Here is a 23798-nt window from a genome sequence, read left to right on the forward strand (position 1 = left end):
TCCCACATACCTCACACTTATGGGGTTTCTTGCCACTAAGAGGTCTCATAGGAGTGGTACCACCACAGGCTTCTCTAGATGTAATAAACTGACAGGCATGGTGGTTATGTGATGAGGGATCCATGATGGCTTTTTCACAGTCAGAGCATTCAAAAGGATTTACTTCTGGAGGATTTCTTTTCTGCACGGTAAGATTTGGAATCCGCCTGAAGGTTTTCCCACACGGATTGTCTCCATTTTTTTCACGGAGGTTTTCTACTGCATGAATTCTGTTAAAAACAGGCAACATGTTGTTGGAAATCAATTATTTCCACTTCACCATTACCTAACAAAGCGAACATGCAGTTTTTCGCTTGACTTCTCTCCTGTTTCATACTTCAAATCATCTAGCAGAAATAGTACCATAATCGTCACTGCTTTTCTAAAATATGAGGCTTTCTGATCATTGTGTTTAAGTGAAATATGTTTCAAATACTCAATGTCTGACACACATTTATGAAAAGGTTGTGAAAATTCTCTGAACACGTAAGTTTTCAGCAAAGTTTATACATACACAATATACGTACACACATATATATATTTATATATGTATAAGCACATATCAGGGCTTCAAACTGGTTTGTATTGCTTCAACAATTGCCCACGTAAATAACGGCATTGTTCGCGTTGGATATCTGTTGCCCATGGGATTTCAACCTGTGTTGGGAACAAACCACAGAGCCCTGAACAAAGATGGCAGCCAATCTCACAGCTTTCAGTGTGCGTCGCTGCCCACAGTACTGTCAATAATCTGATCTGCATGAATTCGAAAAAGTGTCAGGAACCTGCTGCAGAACACTCAATAACAGGACTGTGACAAGCAACACACATTCAAAGCAGTGTAGTGGGACATCGTCTTTGTGCAGGGCACTGCCAACTATTCTCTGCTCAGGTCAAAATCCAACAGGCTATGCAATGTGTACACCATCCTTCTTTATGTTTGCAATTACTGAACTGTTCTGAAACAGTTGGAAGCCTTGGTATATACACATCAACATATGAATGTGTATTTTAACGTCATCACAACTTAGGATTTTCTCCAGAAGCACCGTTTTCTCTTGTTGGAATGACACTCACCTCAAGCGACTCTCTTGGTTTTTATGATCATCTTTCTTACTGTGTGATTCAGAGGTTTCTCCCAACATGGAGGACCAGGTGTTATTTTTTATGTATCCCACCATTATATCTTTGCTGGGTAACTTTTCTCCATCCTTAAGGTTTCCAAAGTCTGACCCAAGAATTCAAGTTGAGGTTCGCAATATGAAACAAATGGAAAGAAATTATTTGGGGAAAAAAGACCACTGTTAATAAAGACGTAGCCACATTTCACTGTTTCAGCACTTTACCAATGGTTTAGAAGCAGTTTACTAGGACATACTTCTATGAACTTTGACAGTGACGGAGACATGAACAAGCGTAGTTAGAGCTAAGTAGAAATATACTGGACACGATATACATGTAACATTAAAAGAGGAAAAGGATCCGAATAACTGCAGCTGTGAAAGGATTGCTAAAGTCAGAAAAGGAAGCTCAGGTTTCTGTGAAGTTGTGTCTCTGGGAAAACAAATGTGTAGAGCTGACATGGTGCTCAGGAAGAAACGCTTATCATAAGGGAAGACAGTGAAGAGTAATGAGGAGTTCCTTGACATTGAGGCAATACTTTGCTCTTCAGGGTCTCTGAAGATAGACCGGTGTGGGTTGATTTGCAGCAAAATAATCATGTCAAACTTGTAATCAACACAGTAATACTCTACACGGTCCCCAAATACAATACTCTCTGTGCCCCAAAGTGACCCCTAAAGCCAGTGCTTACATTTACAACACTGAAAGAGCCTCAAGGCTTTTAATCACAAGAGAAATGAAAACTAAATATAATACATACTCCTTTGTGCTCACGGAAAGCCAAGATACATGAGCTCTGTGGGCCAAAGGACCATGCCTCCTTTATTTAATGATTTATTCTCATTCCTCAGCCCAAATTCTGGAGTAAACTTAATGAGTAAAATAGTTTTCTTCAGTAAAGGAATAATAGAAAACCGAAAAAAAAAAAAAAGGAATCTGGTCCTACCTACTGAGGCCAGGTTTCTGAAGGTTTCGATCATCACATCTCTGTAGAGTTTTCTCTGAGTAAGATCCAGCAAAGCCCACTCTTCCGGGGTAAAGACCACAGCCACATCCTCAACAACCACTGAGTCCTAAAACATTGACACATTCTGCATCAGCAAGGTACCATGGACTTCAGTCTGTACAAGAATGAAGGGTGAGGCTGACAGTCCTGGGGAACAGAGAATTCTTAGGGATTTGACACAAGGTTCTGTGTACTATCAAGGTCTACTCTAGGGTATGGCCATCAGCCTCGTCCCTTCACTAACTACATTCACTTCCTCACTGATTGCTTTCTGTCTCACAGACGCCCAGCACTGAAATTATCTCTCTACAGTTCGACTGCAACCAATTGCACTTGTATTCTCCTCTCTCTTTACCGTCTGGAATGGTTAGAAAACATAGCAGACATTAGAGAAATGCTCTCATTCAGATCTTCACTTCCTTGTGAACAAACAATTACCACTCCTTCCGTAAGCCCTACCAGAACACACTCAACAAAACATAAAGCACCGGGTGGAGACAGGATGATGTATAGTAACTGGTAAACACTGCAGAAGGGCAGTTTTGCTTTTGTTTCTCACAACCATGGGAGGACCAGGGGCCAATTATCAACACACTGGCAACCCAAACACTGAGCTGGTCATATTTTCTTCAACTCTTGGAGATAAGCATGTGGCTGATTCAGGTCAGGAGACTCTCATTCAACAGAGAGCACCAAGGCCCAAGGTGGGAATGTGATAGGTCCACAAACACAGTCTAATGTTAGAAGATGACAAGGAGCAAAACATCTGCAGAAACAACAACACCACACCCTTGTGTTTGCTCAGTGAGAAAAGCTTACCATTTCCATCTGGAAACCCTGGTGGCATAGTGGTTAAGTGCTACGGCTGCTAACCAAAGGCTCGGCACTTCAAATCCGCCAGGCGCTCTTTGGAATGTCTATGGGGCAGTTCTACTCTGTCCTATACGGTCGCTAGGAGTCGGAATCAACTTGATGGCACTTGGTTTGGTTTTTGGTTGGGATGACTGTAAAACATGATGAACGTAATCAGTGTCACCAAACTATAGATGTAAACGCTGTTGAATTGACAAAGATTTTGTTAGGTATAACTTCTACCACAAAAAAATTAATTTTATAAGTAAGCTGAAATGCAGATGGTTTATCGGTTAAATTGCCCGTGCAGCCTAGGAAATGGACTTACACACCAGCCCTCTACGGGCTGTGCTTCACAATTCTCTCACATTCGCAGCCCCTGGAAGGCACCTAACCGTGACTACCTGAACCCTGACCACTGGAAGCCCCTGGTCTGTAAGAGTGACCTTTCTGAAACAGCAGCAATCCGTTGGGTTCCTCGTGTCAAGAGGAGAGAAAAGGCTGCTAAAAGACGCCTTCAGTGCTAAAACAGAGAAATTTTAGAGAAAGAAGACTCCTCTTCTCAGGGAAATGGTGACGTGAGCAGCCTATGACATCTCTAATCCGTCCTGGTATGATGGGGTCACAACAACTTTGAACCAGAGCTCCAAGCCAAAGGTCTCCACCACTGCAGTGGGCGAGCTTATATATTTTAAACTCAGCAAAAACCCTGGTATTTATTATAGAATAATGATGAAATGTTCCATGTACTGAGCAACTGTGATTTTTCTTTCATGACTCTTCTAAGCAGATATTATTTCAGACAGGTCATAGCTGAGTAAAGTTAGAGAGGATCATTTAATCACATCCTCAGTGTTTCCCACATGGAACTCTGCTGAGCCAGGATCACAATGCAGGTCAATTTCTCTTTAAAGTCTAAATTGCTGACAACTCCATTTCTGTCCATATGCATACAGTTTTGTTGTTATTTTTGCTGTTACCGTCCAATAACAGCATAAAAAAAAAAAAAAAAAACCCAAACCCAGTAGATGATCTAAAGTCCTGTTGGATAATAGGAAGAGGAGACAAAGGTAAACATTCTATTCAATTCTTACAACCAAGACATACTTCTCCTGGCAAAGCCCTGTGTCTCAGACAAGACTTCTTCCCTCCAGACCCTTAAGTGGCTACATTCATTCATTAAAATTCATTCAGGTCCTACTGATACAGAGGCTACTGCACACTGGCAAAGCAGCTACAGCAGTGAACAAAACGGACACTCCGATGAACATGGATAGTAAATTCTTTGAGTGGGGACAGTAAATTTAAATACATAAACATGTATATATAACTATCATGTGGCAATGTGTTCTATAAAAGAATTCAGGTCTCTGAGAAGAAACCGTTCTAGAAGGAGCAAACAGCCAGAGCACAGGTCAGAAGGTGTGAAGGTGTCTTGGATGTCTTAGGAAGAGCCAAAGGCCCCGCGTGGCTGGAGCAGAATGCAATGCAGATGAAAAACCGTCTTAGGAATCTGGACGGGTGATTGGGGTCAGTGGGCTTATCATGTTCGGGGGAACTCGTTGGCAACTGAAAAGAATCTGGCTTTTAATCTTAGTGAAATGCTGAGTAATTTTACACTTTTGAGCAGTGGAGGAAACTGGTATGATACCTCTCAATCCTTTAAAGACTCAAAGTGCTCCAGTGCCTAGGGGGACTCAAGACCACTGTTCAGAGACATGGGACAAGGATGGCTCTAGAGGGTCGGGGCTCAGCCTCCACAGCCAGAGCTCCTCTGTCTTCAGATTCAGGACAGAAGACTCTGTCATTCAACACAGAACACCAAGAACCTGGACGGGGGGAGGGGGGATATTAACACCGTGTGATGCTACCTCTGAGAGTCACATAAGGAAGGTGACACCAGGTATTCAAATCTTCAAATGCCATGTATGTAGGGATGAAGGGCCCAGAGACAGTGGAGCAAGGTATTAGGGTGCCTCCTAGGGCTCAGTTCCTCAGCCTCCTCTGTCACTGTCTTCTTCACTGAAACCACAGTCCCGCAGCAAACGGCTGCTTCCCCAACAATTCAGATCCAGCCTCACCCACATAATGCTAAGGATAACCCAGTTTTGCATAGAACTCACCATTTTCTTCTCCAGCTTCTGGGAGTCTATGGAATGACGTCTCTGACCCCAAGAAGCCACTTCCAGGAAGAGGGACAGGACTGGAAGCAGAGGCCTGGGCAGTCTGGAGGCAGATGAATAATGTTTGGTCCACACACCAGTGACAGCAATTGAAATCCTTCCCTGTGATTGATGGATGTGCCAGAGGGTCGCCTGAGGTCCCCAGCTGCCTGGACTGGACTAGTTCTCCCTGCACCACACCTGAGGTCTGAAATGGAAGAAGGATGGGGAAGAAACAGTGTGGAGGAAGCAGGGAGTGACAGGCCTTTGGCCTCCTCCCAGGCTCAGGGCAATGCTCCACCCTGAGGGCCTTTACACTAAAGGCAGAACAGGCTCCAGCCCCCACAGCACACACCTGCATTCTTCAGGAAGCTCCACAGGCCTCTCCTTTCTGCAACAAGATCACACATGGAGGAATTTACCTCTCCCACAGCATGAGAAGCAACCAGGCCTGGCCAGGCTACAAAACTTGAACCTGATTTCCTCCAGGGACTTAGGGATTCAATGGTCAAGTTGTGGGCTTACGTATGTACCTTTGTTCCTGGTGTCAGATGTTACTGTTATCTGACATTAACATGGATGAAATTTTAAGAACATACTTTTCATATATTGACAATGAACTCATCATGGTTCATTTATTTTTAAGTTATGTGCTGTAAAAACCTTCCACTGTGGCTTTCTAAAACTTTTTCATCTCACTTATGACACTGTAATATCTGATCAGTATTTTTTCTGTTCGTTTGGAAGTAACTAACATTTCTTTCTGCCCCTTGACTTGTCTCGTATTTTTTCCCCCTCCATTTTCAAACCATGAGAACACCACTCACTAAGATTTTGAGAAATCTGGGGGGATTCCTGAACACTTTTTCTTCCTGATATAGATCAACAAATAAATCAGAAAATCTTTATGCTTTCACGAAGGACCCGTCTCGTACTTCACTTCCTATTTCTTTTCACCCTGCTCCCTCTCCAGCTTGAGTCCTATTTCATTTCTTGGTCTCACTGTCAATGAATTCTCTGTTGCAAGATCTTTACACCAGTGTCTCCCCTCTACGAATTACCCTTATTTTTTATTTTCTGTAATACAGCTCTCTAATTTTAATTCACATCATTATTTCTCGACTAGTATTTCCAGCATAAACCACGAGCTTGTTCAGTATGTGGAAAACTCAAGTCCCATCCCAGAATTTCTCAATCAAAATTTGCATTTCAACCAGATCCGGGGGTTATGCACATTGACATTCAACCGTGAGAAGCATTCAGTGATGTACAGGAATGAGCAGTCTATGAAGGGATGCCCTTTCATCCATCCACACCTCTATTGTATCACTGGCTATCTTCCTGATTCACAATCAATCTCCACGTCCAGGCCTCCTCACAGTCTTCCCTAATTTGTTCATAACAAGCTCCTGCCTGACATCATTCAATCATCGTTGTCACTTCCAAATTCTATCTGTGGCATAGGAAATGCTCAGTGCCCATCAGTGGCTGTCCATGGGCCTTCCAAAAGCCCAGAGTATTCAGCACGGTTCTAAACGATCTGTTCCAATCCAGCTCACACAAACCTCACCACTCACTTGTTGTTTTCTGTGCTTTAATCATCTCTGACTTCCATCAATGAATAGATAATACTGGGTTCTCTGCTGTCTCAGGGATTTACACATTTATTTTTCCCAACTGAAATACTCTTTCCACCCCCACCCATACAAAATGGTATCAGCTCTACACAACACTGCATGTAGCTAAAAAAAAAACCATTTTCTGAATCTTCACTGAGATAATTTCCCTTTTCAAGCAGTTGCACCTCACTCTCGGGTTAGGTCTTTTTAATACAGATATCACATATCCTTAGTTTTTCATTCTTTCTTTAAAACTGTCTCCCAAGCTAGATGATGAATCTATGGGCAGACACTCTGTATTTTGTCTTCTTGTTCCTTCTGGCCTTTGACACTGATCATTGAGGACACACACAGATTATTACCTGTTATATATAGTCCTCAGCAGCACTATCCAAGAGTACTTTATGTGAAGATAGACATGTTCTGTTTCTGTACACTCCAATATGGTAGGCACTAGGCCTATGTGCCTATTCACCACAGAATATATGACTAGTGCAAAGAAGGAACTCTACTTTTAGTTTTAATTACTTTTAATTGAAATAGCAACACACAGCTAATGGGCATCACAGCTCAAGTGAACTCCCCAGACCCTTAAGCAACCAACAGGGCAGAGAGGGCATGAAAGCTGCCAGCAGCACAATGCAGAGCTTCACAGTTTTGGGCTTGCTAAAAGTCTGTCACATAGGGAAATGGAACATTGCACTCAGTTTGCTTTTACTTGCATCATGAAGGTTAATGTCAACCTCAATTGGATTTACGTCATTCTGAAAACCTCAATGACATTTAAACATAGAAATGAGTGGGAATAACTGAGGGGACAGGAGGGGCACTTTCTGCAGAGGTGACATTTGAAGTGAGACAAGAATTATAGGAATTATTGAGTTCCTAGAGTCTAAAAGTTTTCCTCTAATCAGCAGAAATACTTGGTGCGAAGGCCGAAAGGCAGGGAAAATGTTGACATGTCTGAAAAAGATTTTTCTAAAAAGATGTCAAGAGCCTATGAAATATGAGGGTTTTCTAAATTTAAGTCAGATGTGGAGGGTCTTGCCAGAGAGGGTAAAATATGCGGATTTTTTCTGGATGTGATTGAGAGTTGGCTTGGTTTACATTGTTGATATCTGCCTCTTGCTGCTGGGTGGAGGCTGTACCTTCCTCTGAAAAGAGAAATAGGAGAAGAAAGTTGAGAGCTGCCTTCCTAAGGGAGCTCCCCTCTCACGGTAGCTTGGACTGTTTCCCTGAATGCAGTGAATGAATGAAGGCGGGTGCAGCTTACCGGCTGGGAAAGCCAGGTGAGAAGTAGATTTGTTCAGGTGAGATTTTAAAAGCTCTGTCTTGGACACGTTAGGTTTCAGAGCGTTACAGTCCTTAGTGTTCCAGGTGGGCTATGGGAAGGACTTGGTGTCTGAGTCCATTGGGACCCAAGAGCCTGAATCTCATCCTGTGGGCCGTCTTCTGCTGGCCACGAACAATCACACTGTGTCCTCTGAAACAGGCTGCATTCCCACTTCTGAAGCTGCAAGCTAAAGGAGAGGAAGAGCAGAGTGTTGGCACGGATGAGGCCTTTAGCAAATAATTAATGGCTCCTGGCACAGATTCTAACGTCTGACAGCAGACATTTGGTTTCTGTACTAAGGGACTGGACGAGCTTGATGCAGACCAGGGGATGGTAATTACAGTCAACTTCTGGATGAAAAGCTTCTTTTTTTCTGCTTGACTTTCAAGGCTCTGTGAAGACTTCTCCTGAGTGAAGACATCCCTTATTTTAACTGAACCACTCCTTATAGTTGTACATGTTACAGTGAATTCTTTAGATCTTTGTAAACACCCAGGCGTATTTGGAGGAAGCATGAGAACCTGCCTTTTTGGTAACTTTGAAAAAGGCCAACATGGAACTTCATGTGGTTTAACCTGTCTTGTTCAAGAAGAAATTAAATGACTACCGTGTGTGTGTGTGAGAGAGAGAGAGAGAGAGGGAAAAGAACCAAATAAAATTAAAAAGCTTTCTTGGCTGAAAAAAAAAAAAACTGATATTGTCATGGTATCTGAGGAGTATTTCTTAGATTCTCACCGAGGAAAACTCAGTAGTTTTGAATGAAGGCTTGAATTTGACATGAAGTAACATGACAACAGTCATGTCTTCAAAGGAAAGTCCCATCCAGAATGGGAGTACTCCTAGAATATCTATCTCTAGAGAAGGAAAATAGGAGGCACCACATTATTCAACACCATGTTGAGATTAAAAGTGCTGTTCAAAAATTGGTTTTACTGTACGCAGTTTTAAAGTTTTTGACTCATACTATATTTTTACAATTTAAAAAAAGAAGCACGTTTCTTTTCTCCACACACTAGCTTTCAACAATGGATTCTGAGCTACAATAGCAAAAAGCTCAAGGAATAAAAGACAAAACAGATCAATTAAGACTCTCAACAAAGGGAAGAGACAATCTACAGAATGGGAGAAAATACACTGAAATCTGTGAGAGCTGGAATTTGACAGGACTGCCTTCTTTTTCTGGGTCTTGAAATTTTTCCACCTTTTACGCAGCGCAGCCTTGCCACTTTTTGGTCACTTCTTTAATGGAAAATATTTGAGTTTTCCTACTCTGACAGGTTTCCACCTTAGAGGTTCCAGCTTTCGCAGGTTTCACTGCATTTGGGAATCATACATGCCATAAGGGTTTAGTATCCAGGACAGAGAAAGACCTCCTAAGTGTTAGCAACAATTGTAAAATTGGGCAAACAACTGAAGGAGACATTTCACCAAAGATGATAAGCAAATGGTCAATAAACACATGAAAAGATGATGAATGCCCTTGTCATTAGGGAAATGCAAACCCAAACCACAAGACACACCACCTCATCCCTAGGAGGATGGCTACTATCAGAAACAACAAGAGTTGGGGAGAATATGAAGAAATTGCCGGTGGGTTGTAAAATGGTTCAGCCTCTGTGGAAAAGTGTGCCTGTTTTTCAAAATGTTAAACATACAAATAGCCTATGACCCAGAAATTTCCATTTATAGGAGCGCAGATGGTGCAAATGGTTAAGTACCCGCTTGCTAACCAAAAGACTGACGGTACGAATAACAACAAAAAGAGCAGATGTTGAGGCTGCTGATGAACAACCATATACCTCATGGGACGTGGTTCCTTGCTTTGGAGGTTGAGCGTTACGCTTTCATGGGACATCACAGTTAACTGGCCTAATAACGTGTTGAGTGATTTAACCTCCTAGTTCACTGTGTGGTGCCTGGGGTCTTACAAGCTGCCATCCAAGGCACAAAAGTTGGTCTGTATTCACCTGGAAGAACCGAGGAAAAAGTTGAGTCAGGAAAAGGAGGAGGATAAGGAATGTGTGGTAACTGCCTCCATGAACAGCTGCCTCACTGGCCATGAGAGTAGAAGAACAGGAGAGTGCCTGGCTGCCATTACGGAATATCTTCATCGAAACTTCTATAGCAGAATCCTGATCTAAAGAGGGAAAATGCACAACAGAATTTCAAATTCTTAAGGACTCCAGGCTTCCTGGAGCCATGAAGGCTGGATGAACCCCTGAAGCTATTGCCCTGCGATCATCTTTAAACCTTAAACCAAAAATATCCGTTAGAGTCTTCTTAAAATCGAAAAATAGTTTAGCTTAAGTAGTAAACAATGAGCCTTGAGCATTCTGCTCTTTAGAAAACTGTGTCTGTGGGATCAAACTGACAACAGCAACTCAGAAGAGCTGACAGGAACCCTAGGGAGCACTGAGTTTATGTTAAGGGGAGAACAACTGAGAAAAGTTCAGTGAGAATGGTTGTGTTACTGGAAGAACATAATCAATGTCAGTAAACGGTACCTGTAGAAAATGTTGAATTGGTGTATGTTTTGCTGTGTATATTCTCCACAACAAAATTATAAAATTATGTAATTAAAGAAAACAAAAGTTGGCACTTTTCACCTGTGGCAAAGACGCCATGATTTGCTTTCCTTAAAATTACAGCAAAAAAACCCTACACTACAGCTCTACTCTGTCACGTGGTCTCACCATGAGTCTAAAATTACCTCAATGATACCTAACAAGTAGATACACAAAAGTCTTGAAAGTAGGGATGCAAACAGCTATTTTTACACCAATGTTCAAACACCACTATTCAAAATAGCAAAAAAGTGTAAAAAAAAAACAAATGTGCATCAACAGACGCATGGATTAAAAAAAATAGAATATTATTCGGCCATAAAAAGAGATTAAGTTCTCATAAATGTTACGCTATGGATGAACCTTGAAAACTCTATGCTAAGTTAAACAAGTCAGAAACAAAAGTATAAATCTTGTACAATCTCACTTAAGTATCTGTAATAGGCAAGTATATAGAGACCAAATCGTTACTAGGGGAAGATGGGAGAGAGGAGGGGAGTTAATGCTTAGGCGACACCGACTTTCTTCTAATGGTGATGGAAAATCTTGGAAATTGATAGAGGTGATAGTTGCACAACATGGTGAAAGCAATTCACGTTGAATTCTGCATGTAAAAATGGTTGAAAAAGGAAAAAGACTTGTTATATTTATATTACCACACACACACACACAGGTACCATGAAATGACACTATTAAGAAGAAAGAAAGAAATTTAGTTTCTTGGTTGGAATGTAAGTGAAAGGAGGGAGCTTTAGATACTGTGAGGATATAGACAGGAAAACTGGTATTTCTAAGATTTCACACCAACCTCAGGCTGTACTAACCTAAAGAAATAAAATCACATTTCAAGAACTGCAGTGTGTAAAGAATTGGTTTTTTAAGGTAATTAGATCTAGATCACCTGGTTAATATGTGAAAAAAAGACTCCTTCCATAATAATAATTAAATATATATGTACACACATAACAGGAACTATAATTCATAGCAACTTTAAAAAAGATTAAGCACTGGCACTCTCAATAATTTCTCCAACAGGACACTGAAATATAGACACTTGAAATTTGCTCCATAGGGTTTTCAGCGCTGTGACCTTTCAGGAGCACATAGACAGGCCTGTCTTTCAAGGCACATCTGGGTGAGTTCAATCCACCAACCTTTCCGCTAATAATCTGAACCTTTTCCGCCACCCAGGGCCGCCCTACTTCACTCTTTCACTGTGTAAAATAATTCTTATACAAGATGAGGGACCTTTTCAACACTGCAGTGTCGCTGACCCTCTAAGATCTGAAGTATATGGGTTAGTGGCGTTACACGGGCCTCCCACCTTCCCTTCATTCCTAATTTTCGCCGCTCTGACTCTAGGAATACGCAGGCTTTGTGCTCCAAGAAGCCGTGGACTTTTTAAGGACTGTGCTTCCTTGGTAGCAGAAACAATGGTTCTGAAACAGGCTGTCAGCCATAGTGGAAACCCCAGGCAACACCCCTCCCCCCCCCTTTGTCTTGCTAACCACAAGCTTGTTTTGAGCAGGAAGTCGCAGCAGGTACTGGCTGGGTCCATTGACTAGCCCTAGTTACACCCTGAAGCATGCACAGATTGAAATCACATCCTACACCTGACCCTCCCCCCCACCCCAATATAGGCTAAAGGCAGAAGACTCCAGGTACCAAACCCAGCCCCTGAGGCCACTGGAAACAAAAAGCTCCCCAACTCCCCTAGTCAGCCAGCACGTGGCCATAAGGTCACTAGACCCCAGGTGCTCCTTGTATGTGCAGACAATAAACTTGCCACTTTCTGTTGCCCTTGCAATCAGTGTCCATCTTATTTCAATCGGCTAATAAGACAGGGCAAGAACCCGAGTGGTTAGGTTACAGTTCAATTCCCAGTACCCAATCTAGCACAGACTACACACCCAGGGTGTTTCATCTGTATAAATCGTTCGTCGCCTGCATTAAGACCATTCAGCAACATCACATTTTATATCGGACCAACTACGACTGGCTGTATGGTTTCTCACACAATCGTGATGAAAATTTCTGCCTTAACGCCCCAGGAATTCCTCGAAAGGTGCCTGTATTAAATGTTTTCCTCCTGAAACTGGGATAAACGTGCTCCTAAACGTACGTACTATTTCCAAGTCATGTTTGTTGATTGCTCATCAGTCCTAAATACATATACCCATTAAAGGAGGAGGTTATATTCCTCGCCACAATCTTCATTTCCCCAGGACCACTAATACTCAACAAAAGTCCTGCCTGATGAAGGACAGAAAAGAAAGAGGAGCCGTTTCAGGCAGGGAGACTGTGATCACTATGCCCCTTGAAGTAACAACAGATTTGCATTTGAGTTCAGACACTACCACTGAGTAGATATTTGTCTACGGGCGAGGTATTAAATTTCTCCGAGATTATTAGACTTCTGTAAAACGTTACAAATCGTCGCTCCCTGGCAGTGGTGTTTGGAGGCTCAAAGAAGGTCCCTTAGACGAAGTCCTCGACCCCGTGCCCAGTCCTCCAGAAACAGCTCAGTAAACGGTAAATATACGCAGGGGCCAGCAGTGACTGAGGGCTGAGGAGCAGCTCAAGGTAACCGCGCACCTGTGTCTCCACAACACGTGGGGACGCGCCATTCACACGCCGGGAGCGACCCGAGCCCCCAGGAGGCCCGGGACCCTGCATGTCTCCGCGTTTCCTTAGCAGCACAGGTCTGGGCGGCTCCCACCACCTCACCTGTCCACGCACCGACACACACAGGCCTCCAGGAAGCAGTTGCTGCCACACACCGGAGGAGCCGGTCGGACCCCGACCAAGGAGGCACACTTCCGCTTCCGGTGAGCAGGAGAAGCAGCAGGACTCCAACAGGAACACAGGAACTAGTGATTCATCTCATTCATTGGACATATGGGAAAACGTAAAACAAAATAGCAATGAAAATATTCATGAATTTATCAAGGAAAGCAGGTGATATGGCCAGGTAGCATTCAAACCAAGGAAGCATTGAGCATTGCATATTTGCAATTTATTTGTCTAACAGAGCACACACGAGTAGGAAAAAAATAAGCATATAAAATCACAGCTGATCTTAGGTACAATCAGGTAGGTTCCAACTCATAGTCACCATACGTACGACAGAACCAAACACTGTCCGGTCCTGCACCATCTTCACAACCATTGCTATTCTTGATCCCATCATTGCAGCCACTGTGTCAATCCACCTCATTTAAGGTCTTCCTCTCTTTCGTCTACTTTAACAAGCATGATGTCCTTCTCCAGGGACTTCTCCCTCCTGATAATGGCCAAAGTACGTCAGACGAATTCTCGCCATCCTCGCTTCTAAGTAGCATTCTGGTTGTACTTCTTCCAAGACAGATTCCTTCGTTTTTCTGGCAGTCCATAGTACATTCATTATTCTTCACCAACACGGCAACTCAAAGGCATGAGTTCTTGAGTCTTCCTTATTCATTTCCAGCTTTTGTATGCATATGAGGTGACTGAAAATACTATTGGTTGGGTCAGGTGCACCTTATTTCTCAAAGTGATATTTCTGCTTTTAACAGTTTAAACTGGTCTTTTGCAATAGTTTTGCCCAATTCATCATTTGATTTCTTGACTGCTGCTTCCATGGGTAAAAGTTTCTGTAAAAAATAGCTCTAAGAAACTCAATAGGAGGATGCTCTTTAGTAGCAATTACAGAGGGGCAAATCAAAACCATAGACATACTATTTCACTTCCACTAGGATAGCCAAATTAAAAGAATCAAGAAAAAAAAGTTAGGATGTAGAGAAATTGGAAACACCTATTGCTAGTCGGAATGCAAAATGGTAAAGCCCTCCAGCAAAACTGTAGTGGTTCCTCAAAACTAAAAATAGAACTTTCATGTGACCAAGCAACTCCACTCCTACTTACATAACCAAAAGACTTGCAAGCAGAGGCTCAGAGACTTGTACATCCATGTTCACTGCAGCACTGTTCACAATAGCCAAAAAGTAGAAACAACATAAATGCCCATCTACATTTGAACGGATAAACAAAATGTAGAAGAAATGAACTATCAGTACACATGCTACAATACGGATGGAGCTGGAAGACATTCTGCTGAGTGAAATAAGTCAATCGCAGAAGGACAAATACTGTACGACTTGACTGATGTAAAAATGCAAACCCAAATCCACCGCCATCCAGTCGATTCTGACTCATGGGCAATCCTATAGGACAGAATAGAACCGCCCTATAGGGCTCTAAAGCTGTAATATTTACGGAAGGAGACCATTACATCTTTCTCCTGTGGAGTGACTGGTGAGTTGAAACCGCCAACCTTTCAATTAGCAGTCGAGTGCTTAACCACTCCGATACCAGGGCTCCGGAAAAAGACAAGAAAAGCAAATGTGTGGAGAGGAAATTTCATTAGTGGTTATTGAGGTGAGAGGGAAAGGAAAACGAAAATGAGATGGGGTTAAAGGTGATAGAAATACCACAGTGATTAAGGGCAGTGTTGCACGGCTGATTATTCTAATAACTACCGGTAAGTTGGAACCTGTAAAAAGTTGAATTAGCAAAATTTGTGTAATATATTCACAACACTAACAACAACAACAAAAGTTCTTGCTGAGGCTGCTTAAATCTCATGAGATTTAGAGGTTTATGACCATGGTTTCATGGGACATCCCAGTTAATTGGCCTAATGACATGTTTAGTGCTTCTGTTCTACCTTCTAGTTTGTTGTGTAGCACCAGGTGTCTTAAAAGCTTACAAGCTGCCATCCAAGATACACAGGTGGACTCTGTTCACCTGAAGCAACAGAAGAAGGAGAGTCAAGAATAGGAGGAAGATATGGAATACGTGGCTAATTGGCTTCATGAACAACTGCCTTCTTTGCCATGTGATCAGAAGAACTGGATTGTGCCTGGCTACCATTAGTGAACATTTTGATCAAAGATTTCATAAAAGAATCCTGATGAAAACGGGGAAAATGCAGGACAGAATTTTTAAAAATTCATGGACTCCAGACTTCCTGGAGCCAGGAACGTTGGATAAAGCCCTGAAACTCTTCCCCTGAGATAATCTTTAAACCTTAAACCAGTAAGAATTCCCTGAAGTCTTCTTAAAACCAAACGATGTTTAGCTTAACTACTGAAAAATGTCTGCATTGAGCATTATAAACTTTTAATGACTATAAGGTATCAAATTGACAGCAACAACTCCAAAGATTTGACAGGAATCTCAGGAGTCAGTGAATTTATGTTAATAGGGGAAGAACAGCTTAGAAAAGGATGATAAGAATGGTTACACACCTTGAAGAATATCATCTGTCACTAAATTGTACATATGGAAACTCCTGAATTAGTGTATGGTTTGCTGTGCATATTCCCAACAAAAACAAAAACATTAGAAAAAAATTTTTAGATTCAACAAAAGATATATAACAAAGACTGTTTAAAAGATTTATTGAATGTTATGAGTTACATGAAATGTGTTGTCAAATCAGAAGTGTCAAATTTTCTTTGGGTTAAAAATTTATGTGTCAGCGTGCCTGATACTAGACAACAAGCACATGATACTGTCATAATTTTATTTTTTAATTAGTCATTATTTCTTTTGAATCTAGCATCATCTGAGGCAATGTCTTTAATGGGGAATTCCCATCATTTACCTATGGAGGTTTTTTTTTTTTTTAATTACTGTTCAGATGTTTAGAGACTTAATCCAAAACACCAAATCCAAACCTATTACTGTGTAGTCAATTTTGAGTAGAACTACCCCATAGGGTTTCCAAGGAGTGGCTGGCGGATTTGAACCAACTAACCTTTGGTTTAGAAGCAGAGCTGATAACAACTGTGCACCAGGGCTCCAAAAACTTGATGACCTTGTTATACTTGGGGTATCCTGTATTTTTACGGAAATAACGAGGGCCTTCTGTTTTTCTTTGCCAACTGCACTTTCCCCTCACAAGGCATTTTCATAAGTGCCACTATGCCAATTTTTTTCATGTTGCTGTAATAAAAACTAGCATACAGCGCTTAGCAAAATACTTCATGGGAAAAGGCACGGTTGCAAAACAAAAGTAGAAGGTACACATTGTTTCTGTAAAAATATGGTATCCTGACTATATAGTATTACATCTCAAGATTACTATGTGTTATATCCAAAGTTCTTTGAAGATAAGGTTAGTTATTGTTCAGAATTTTTTTTCCTAAATTTTTTAAATTGACTTCATTTGACTTTGCATTACTTTTGTAATTAATTCCCATCAGATCTTTCATGTTTAAGAATTATTATAAGTTAATCATGGCCTTTTAAAGTTTTGTCGTTTGCATGTAAGTTTTTATCTTGCTGCCTCACTGAAAATGCTTGATCAAAATAGTCCAACAAAAGATGGACTACATTGGACGTATGAAAAAGGTGTGATATTTTGAAGATGGAATACACTAGGCTGAATTAAGATTTCCAGATCTCTCGTGTAGAAGTTGATGGGTTTACAGACTGCTGCTGATCCAGGATTATGTAGAACTGAAAGTAACTACACAGGACTGAGTGGACTAAAAGATTACTATGATTACAGTTACTAGATCAGACTCAAGCTTGAGAACAAAAGAGGACAGAGGAACATACAAATTTAATGGTCTGTGAGGCCAGCTCACAAACCAAGCTTCTACCCTTAAACAACATAAGGGAAAACAAATAGGGATTCCAGTTTCTTAAACGGTATACAGCATTTCTTTGGTAAGATCAAGTCAATTCCACAAAAACACAGGTTTTAGATAAAACCGATTAACTTGCCAGAGTCTCACATGGAGATATATCAGACCCTCTGCCAAAACCTGATCACCAAAAAAAGTGCCCCACAGAGGAAAATAGACAATGCAAATGGGAACTCATTTTCCCAAAGTGATCACTGAAATTCCGAAATTCTACTAAAGTCAGCTTATAGCGTTTTGGAACATGAACCCCAAACCAGTGCCCAGTAGAGGGAGCCCCAGGCTCACCTGTTGTCTTACTCATCTAGTGCTGTTATATCGGAAATACCCCAAGTGGATGGCTTTAACAGCTCTTTTCACTTTCTTCTGAGTGCTCACCACAATTGTCTTTGATGTCCAGAATTCCACCAACACTCTCTTCAAGGCAATCTACGCTTCTACTCTTGGGCACTTTAAAACTCGTCCAGCCTCTATCCATTCCCAGTTGAAAAACAGCTTCCACATATTAGGTATCTGTCAAAGCAGCACCCCACTCCTACTGCCAAATTCTTAGTTACCTAGTACTGCTATAACAGGAATACCACAAGTGGATGGCTTTAATAAACAGAAATTTGTTCTCTCACTGTCTAGAATACTGCAGGTCCAAATTAAGGGTGCCATCTCCGGGGGAAGGCTTTCTCTCTTTTGGCTCTTGGGGAATGTCCTTGTCATCAGTCTTCACCTGGTTAAGGAGCTTCTCTGCCCAGGTTTGCAAGACAACTTTTTCTGAGAATGTACAGGTTAGGTACACTGTTTGTATCCAGGGACCCTGGGGAAAAGCTGACAACATTCTTTCTTAGCTCGGTTACAAAGAGAAACATTTCTTTAGATACCAGATTAAGCCTGTACGAAAATTAACTGTTGTCATGTAAAAGCGGAAATAACAAAATGGAGTCACAAGGCCTAAGCTCGAACTAGCCTTTTCTGGTACACTGAACGCTTCTATTTTGAAAGCTCTTACACAGAGGGAAAGGAAAATCAAAGAAGTATCCACATTGTTAGATTACGTGTCTATCATGGCACAGAGATTGGGATTACTGACCTGTTGATGTCGAGTGGATTACAACTCATAAGGACTCTATAGGACAGTATAGGATTGTCCCATAGGGTTTCCAAGGCTGTAATTTTTACAGAAGCAGACTGCCACGTCTTCCTTCCGCAGAGCAGCTGGTGGGTTTCAAACGCCTATCTTCCATTAGCAGTTGAACACTTAGCCACTGTGCTAACAGGGCTCCTTTTTCATTACGAAAAGATGAAAATAAACACATTTAGATATCCGTAGGTCAAATTCTACTCCACCAAAACTACAATTTAGAAGCTTCCTGACATAAACAACTTGGTTATTTAACTAAAAATGAGAGGTGGCAAACTACAGAATGTGTATCTTTTCATGATTCGAGAACCAACTCACATGATAAGGAAAACAGTTGATGAACTGTTGTAGATGGAAGAAAGGAGAATTCTCTGACTAAACCTCTGTGTTGCACATGCCTTCTTTTATCTGTTAGTTTTGAACTCCCAGCGGATCAACAGTTCTATCCAAGGACTTGTCTGACTTGGACATGCCCACCCAACCTCACGTCTTGGCGATTCTTGGAATTTGAGATTTTAGAGTTGTAAAGACCCCACATCCAGCCTAGTCTCTTATCCAGGTGGGTGAGGGGTAGAACACAGATTCATAGGCCCTCAAGATCTCAGCATAGCAAGGTTTTATAAATTTTTGTACGAGCGACTTATCTGATTTGTAAACTGTTACTTAAAGCACAGTAAAAATAAAAAATGATGAAGAAGGAAATGGTTTGTGAGACATATTTACAACAATCAAAAAAGGGATGCTGAATCTGCTGAAATCTCATCAGATTTGATTTCTTGGGTTGGGCGTTTAGGATCACGTTTTCATGGCATATTCTGATTAATTGGCCTAATAACATGCTTAGTACTGATACTTTCTAGTTTGTTGCATAGTGACTGGTGGCTTAAACACATACAAGGGGCCATGAAAGGCATAGCAGTTGGTCGGTATTCACCTGGAACAACAGAGGAAAAACGTGAGACAGGAATATAAGGAAAATAAGGGAAGTGTACGTAATTGTCTCCATGAAAAACTGCTTCAAGTACCATGAGACCAGAAGAACTGGATGGTACCCAGCTACCATTAATGAACATTTTGATCAAAGACTCTATAGAAGAATCCTCCTAAAAAGGGATAAAATACAGATAAGAATTTCAAAATCTCACGGACTCCGTCTTCTTGAATCCATAAAGGTTGAATGAACCCCTGAAACTATTGCTCTGAGATAAACATTAATGCTTAAACCAAAAATATCCCCTGAAGACTTCTTAAAACTGAACAGTAGTTTAACTTAACTACTAAAAAATGCATGCCTTGAGCGTACTACCCTTTTAAGAACTATCTATGTGGGATCAAATTGACAACAGCAGCAGGGAAGATTAGATCGGAAACTTAGGGAGCAATGAATTTATGTTAAAGGGGGAAGAAGAACGCAGAAAAGGAGGATGAGAATGGTTACACAACTTGAAGAATCAATGTCACTAAATGGTACATGTAGAAACTGTTGAATTGGTGTATGTTTTGCTATGTGTATACTCAACAACAACAAAATAAGTAACATTCAGAGAAGGTCCTTATCTCTTCTGAGCTGCTTCTGAGTGTTCTTCATGTGGCTTGTCAACTCTCTTCCTCCATCTCAGTTTCTCTGGCTTACTTGTTGGGTCTCTTTTATATCTCAAAAGACATTGACTCAAGACACAGCCAGCACTAATCCTGTCTCATTAACATAACAAAGGCAACCCATGCCCAAATGGGAATATAAGCACAGATATACAGGGCAGGATTCATGACAATACTTTTGGGAGAGAGAATTCAGTCTGTAACGTTCCACGCTTTGGCCCCCAAATTGAATATATCTGCCACATGCAAAACCCATTCACCCCATCACATCATTCCAAAAGTCTTAAATCAACTCTAAGTTCAAAATCTCATCTTCCAAGTCATCTAGATCAAATACGGGTGAGACTTGAGGCATATTCCAACCTCGGACAAAATTCCTCTTCATCTGTGAACCTGTGAAATCTAGGCTACAAATTATCTGTTTCCAAAGTACAATAATAGAACAGACACAAGGTTGACATTTCCATCACAAGAGGGGCAAATTAGAGGGCAAGAAGGGATAAGGGGCACCACATAAGTCCAAAACCCAGCACCCCAACATATATTATCCCTCAAGTCTTCAAAATAATCCTCTGTTCTCTGAGAACATCCAGGCAATGACCCTGCATTCCACAGTCTAGGTGTTGACCATGATCTTTGGATTCTGGGTGTAGGCCCCTGAATCCTGAGCTTCAACTTGGCCTTTGAGGCCCACTGCGATGGCAACACTGCTCCCTTGCCTTGGGCGGCCCCATTCTTCTAATCCCTCCAGCAACCCCACCACCTCAAACCCAATAAACCCTGTTCTTTTTTGTATGTGTGCTTTAGTTGAAAATTTACAGCTCAAGTTAGTTTCTAATACAAAAGTTTATACACACATTGTTATGTGACCCTAGTTGCTGTCCCTGTAATGTGACCACAGATTTCTCCTTTCCACCCCGGATTTTCCGTGTCCATTCAACTAGCTCCTATCCCTTTTGCTGTCTCATCTCGCCTCTGGACAGGAGCTGCCCGTTTAGTCTTGAGTATCTGCTTGAACTAAGAAGCACACTCTTCATGAGTATCATTTTATGCGTTATAGTGCAGTCTATTGTATGTCTCAAGAGTTGGCTTTGGGAATGGTTTTAGTTCTGGGTGAATAGAGAGTCCAGGGGTCATGTTTTCTGGGGTTCGTCCAGTCTCAGTCAGACCACTAAGTCTGGTTTTTTACTAGAATTTGAGTTCTGCACGGTGCTTTTCTCCTGCTCTGTCAGGGGCTCTCTATTGTGTTCCCTGTTAGGGCAGTCATTGGTGGTAGCTGTGCACCATCTAGTTCTTCTGGTGTCAGGGTGATGGACCCTCTGGTTTATGTGGACCTTTCTGTCTCAGCACTACACAGTCATTCAAAACCCTTGGCTTGTCAGCATGCTGGGTGCTCTTCCTGACCCTTTGACTGTGCTGGTACTTTCTGTGCAGTGAAATCCCCCGCTATTTCTGTGAGCTCACCAAAGTCCTCAAGCTTGCCTACTCCAACACCTTCATCAATAACCTTGTGTTATATATTGTGACAGACGTCATGGTTTTTCTTCCTCTTGCTTGGATCCTTTTCATATATGCCAAACTGCGTATTATATACTGAGCATCTGAAGAAAGGAAGGCAAGTGACTTAGTTACCTAGAGTTGCTGTAACAGAAATACCAGAAGTGGGTGGCTTTACCAAATTTGTTTTCTCACACTTTAGGAGGCTAGAAGCCTAAATTCAGGGTGCTGCCTTTAGGGAAATTCTTTCTCTTTCTGTCGGCTCCAGGGGAACGTCCTCGTCTCAGGTCGTGTTTTTCTGTTCCTTGATGATCTTCACGTGATGTGGCATCTGTTTCCCTCGATCTCTGCGTGTTTGTTTGGTTGCTTCCTTAAAATTTCTCTTTTTATATCTCAAAAACAGATTGGTTTAAGTAAGTAAGATTTCTGAGATTACAAAAATGATTCGTACTATCTTCACTAACACTGTCTCCTTAACATAAGAAAACCCACTCCCAGGCGGAATTATAACCACAGGGATAGGGTTTAGGATTTACAACACAGATTTCTGGGGGACACAACTCAATACATAACATTTTACTTTTTGACTTCCCCAAATTCATGCTCTCACCACATGCAAAAAACATTCTCCATGGCCCACCATCCTAAATTTCTTAAATCGACTCCAAGCCCAAAATCTCATCTTCTGAAACCTGTAAATGAAATATGGGGCAAAATTACTTTGCATCTGCAAACCGGTGAAACGTAGACTACAAGTTATCTGTTTCCAAAGTACAATGGTGGAACAGGCACAAGGTAAACATTTCCATTACAAATGGTTGAAATCGGAGGGAAAGAAGGGATAATGGGCACCAACCAAGTTCAAAACCCAGCAGAACAAATTTCATTAGTTCTCAAGGCTTGAAAATAATCCTCTGTTCCTTGAGAGCATCTGGGCAATGTTCCCACCCTCCAGAGCGTGGGTGTTGGCCATGCTTTCTGGATTCTGGTTGGAGGTCTCTCGGCTTGGGGTTTCACACCTAACTTCCAAAGCCACTGGGTTGGCTACTCTGCTCCCTTGGCTTTAGGTAGCCCTATCCTCCTAGTCTGCCTGAGTGGCGACTATTTCCCCTCGACCCAGCAGACACCATTCTCCTGCCCCTTGAGCATGCCATCCCCACTCCCTCAGCTTTCAGCAGCAGACCAATCCTCTTGGCACAACTGAATGGCAGCCCCACATGCCAAAACCGAGTTGCTGGAGATTTAAGTCTTTGAAACCTAGGAGGGTGTGTCTGCACCCTTTGAAACCCAGGAGTTCTTGGCTCCACCCTTCGACAATCAGTCAGCCCTGGTTCTAGTGTTCCTTCCAACTTCTCTACTGATCTCAGAGCAGCTGCAGGGATTATTCTTCTTTTGGAGGACAACAGATGTAGCTCCTCTGCCCATTTTCTTGCCTGTAGAATTCCAAGAGGCAGAGGTCTTTCCTTTTGCAGCCACATCCTTGACAAACATTCTAGGACACATGTCCTTAGTTTCTTCAACAGAATTTTCCAAACCTTTAAATTCTATTCTCATGTTGCACAGTTCATTTTTAAGTCCATCTCTTTCCTCTTGCATTTTACTATTAGCAAAAGAAGAAACCATGTGACCTCTTTAAGACCTTGCTTAGAAATCCCCTTGCCCTTATATCCCGGTTCATCAGTTATAAGTTCTGCCTCCCACAAAACATTTGGACATAATTCAGGCAAGCTCTTTGACGTTGCCTAAAAAGAATTAGTCCTCCTCCATCGTCCAATCACAGGTTCACCTTTTAAAGCCCCAGCAGAAGCACATTTAATGTCCACGTGTCTAGCAACATTCTGTTGATGGCACCAACCTACTCTCTGAAATGATGGAGAATTTTCTCTAGGGCTCTCCTCACTTCTTTCTGAGCCCTCACCAGAATTGCTTCTGATGTCCATAGTTCTACCGACCTTCTCTTGAAGACCATCTAGGCTTTGACTATTACGCACATTAAAACTCTTCCAGGCTTTTCCTATTACCCAATTCGAAAACCACTTCCGCATTTTAGATATTTTTTAGAGCAGCATCCCACTGACCCATAACAAATTCTTAGTTGTCTAGTGTTGATATAACAGAAATAGCACAAGTGGGTGGCTATAACAAACAAAGCTATTTTCGCAACAGTTTAGGGAGCTGGAA

The 23798-nt window shown here is 41.8% G+C and overlaps 1 protein-coding gene across 1 annotated transcript in view; it reads right to left on the reverse strand.

The window, feature by feature from the left end:
• LOC135228870 (zinc finger protein 208-like) overlaps window positions 1-23798 on the reverse strand; it is an 82581-nt gene that overhangs the window by 17282 nt on the left and 41501 nt on the right. The gene's annotated exons all lie outside the window — the stretch shown is intronic.

This window comes from Loxodonta africana, chromosome X, assembly GCF_030014295.1.
Source record: "Loxodonta africana isolate mLoxAfr1 chromosome X, mLoxAfr1.hap2, whole genome shotgun sequence".
Classification (NCBI taxonomy): Eukaryota; Metazoa; Chordata; class Mammalia; order Proboscidea; family Elephantidae; genus Loxodonta; species Loxodonta africana.